General features: G+C 37.4%; 1 non-coding gene across 1 annotated transcript; it reads right to left on the reverse strand.

Annotated features, from left to right (window-relative positions):
* Positions 1–1,907: 1,907 nt before the first annotated feature.
* LOC141616276 (small nucleolar RNA R71) lies at positions 1,908–2,014 on the reverse strand. Its single transcript, XR_012530631.1, has one exon. It is a non-coding gene; the product is annotated as a small nucleolar RNA R71 (small nucleolar RNA).
* Between the last annotated feature and the right edge of the window lie 493 nt (positions 2,015–2,507).

Genomic DNA, 2,507 nt, shown 5'->3' on the forward strand with positions numbered 1-2,507 from the left:
GGAGTCTCCCTAGAGACCGGCGATTCCTCAAGGACTTAATCGTCATTTAAGCCCTTAGTAAACCCTAATTTATGTACCTAATCCCCACTATAAATACCCCATTAGTCTAATTAGAAGAGCATGTTCTTCTTAGAAATCTTTAGTGTAGTTAATATCAATCAAATCTCTCTTTAATTTTGTAATCAATATTTAATCAAGTTTTAATACAAGTTTTATTTCCTTAATCTCTCTCTTGTTCATCCTTTATTTTGGGTAATTGAAGATTATTTGGGTTATTATTGGGAGATTGACAACCTTCCAATCAAGCATCAAGTACTTCTTTTATTCTTTGCTTTATTATTGGAATCATTAGTAGGTATAATTCTCTTAATCCCTTTTTAATTATTGTTAATCACTTTCATTTATTTATCATGTTTTACTTTGTTGGTATGATTGACAACCTTCCTAGCATGTTCAACATGATAATGAGTGAGTAGTTTCCTTAGCTAGGGTTAATGGGTAATTAGGGGAAACCAACACGGGGAATGATTCATGCTTAAATTAATATGCTTTCATAGTTTATTTGCTTGCTTGTTGTGATCTCAACTTATGCACATGTTATGTTTGATGAAATGCGAGCCTATGAATCCTTTCATTTTTTACCCATCACCTATCTTTTCAATAAGACTTGTAAGACATAAACCAACTCAAGTCTCATTAGACCATGCATATAGGTGAGTAGGGAAGATTAAGTCGACTTGTAGGTGTTGTACAATCTAATCGATTCGGCTCTGGGACCCAAACTTTCCTAGGATTGTAAGATATAAACCAACTCGATCCATCACAACAAAAATTGCTTGCTTATAATTTGAGAATATGTTTGTATGATCAATTCCCATGAATCCCATATGACCCCATGACACCCTAGTGCCTTTTATCAATTGTTTACACCCCTTTTAATTCATCTTGCTTGTTTACTTTTATTGCTATTTAGTTTAGTGATCTTCTACTTCAAACCCCAATTGTGACACCCTTAGACACCACTAGTCGCAATAGAAATCTAATCTCAATTCCCGTCCCTTGGGATCCGACCTTTACTTGCCTCTTTACTAATTGTAGAGTTGTTTGTGAAGTTATAAATTGTGTTTTGGTCTAGGTGCTCCTAACGACAAGTACTGAAAACTAGACCCTCATGAGGGATCAAGACCAAAAATGGCGCCGTTGCCGGGGACGGTGTTAACTTGATTTAGATTTTCTTGTATTGTTATTAGTTGTGTCGTTCTTTGCCTTGGGAAAGTAAAACTCCTCAAGGTTTGTTCTAATTATTTTCGATTTGTTTGATATTTTACATGTCTAGAAGATCACAAGGTAACTTGTTACCCTTTGATCACGAAATTGAAAGGACTTTGACAACTAATAGAAGACTTGCTAGGAGAACTTTAAGAGGTATTGGTGAGGTTGTAGATATTGAACCAAATACTATTGAGTTCATTAACCCTTTTGTAAGAGAAGGTGAGGAGAACCCAACACAAAATCCAACACAAAATCAACCCACAATGCCTAAGTTTTCATCACATTCTGTACCCACCGAGGAGAACCTACCCAATGGTACTCTCACACCACAACATCTAACCGGAAATTTTATTGCCAAATCCGCATTTATCCAATTAGTCGAAAAAAGCCAATTTGGGGGGATGCCTAGTGAAGACCCTCATTCTCATATGGAGACTTTTTGTGACTATTGTGATGCGATTTCTCAAACCGGTGTAACTCAAGACCAAATTCGATGGGTCTTATTTCCTTTTTCTCTCATTGGCACCGCGAAACAATGGTTGAAAGGCCTTGATAAGGCTACTCTCGGAATTGATTCTTGGAAGAAGTTGGCTCTAGCTTTCTACAAAAAGTTCTATCCACCGGAAAAGACTAACATGCTAAGAGCTCAAATTACGGGCTTTAAGCAAAGAGATGAAGAATCTTTGTATGAAGCTTGGGAGCGATTCAAGGGAATTTGCCGCTCATGTCCTCATCATGGACTTAGCGAGTGGTTCTTGGTACAACAATTTTGGAACGGTCTTTATGAAGACTCAAGAAACATTCTCAACATGGGATCAAATGGAATGTTCACCGAAGTTGATGACAATCAAACTTGGAACAAAATTGAGGAAATGGCGGTCCATAACTCACAATATAGTAGACCTCGCAAGGCTACTAGAGGAGGAAAGCATGAAGTGGACTCCATTACTCAATTGGGTGCTCAACTTAGTGCTCACATTGATACCATCAATTTGAAGTTTGAAAAAGCTATGGCTAGACTTGAAGAAGCCTCAAAATCACCAAAGCATCATGTTAATGCCATGACGGCATCTTCATCAATCCCAAGTGGGATATGTGAGAATTGTGGAACTTTGGGACATGACCAAAGTGAATGTAGGGGAACAAATGAACAAGTGAATGCTTTCCAAGCATACAAGAGTGGTACCCCTTATTCAAACTATTACAATGAAAACACCAAATTCCATCCAAATCTC

Source organism: Silene latifolia, chromosome 11, assembly GCF_048544455.1.
Source record: "Silene latifolia isolate original U9 population chromosome 11, ASM4854445v1, whole genome shotgun sequence".
NCBI classification, from domain to species: domain Eukaryota; kingdom Viridiplantae; phylum Streptophyta; class Magnoliopsida; order Caryophyllales; family Caryophyllaceae; genus Silene; species Silene latifolia.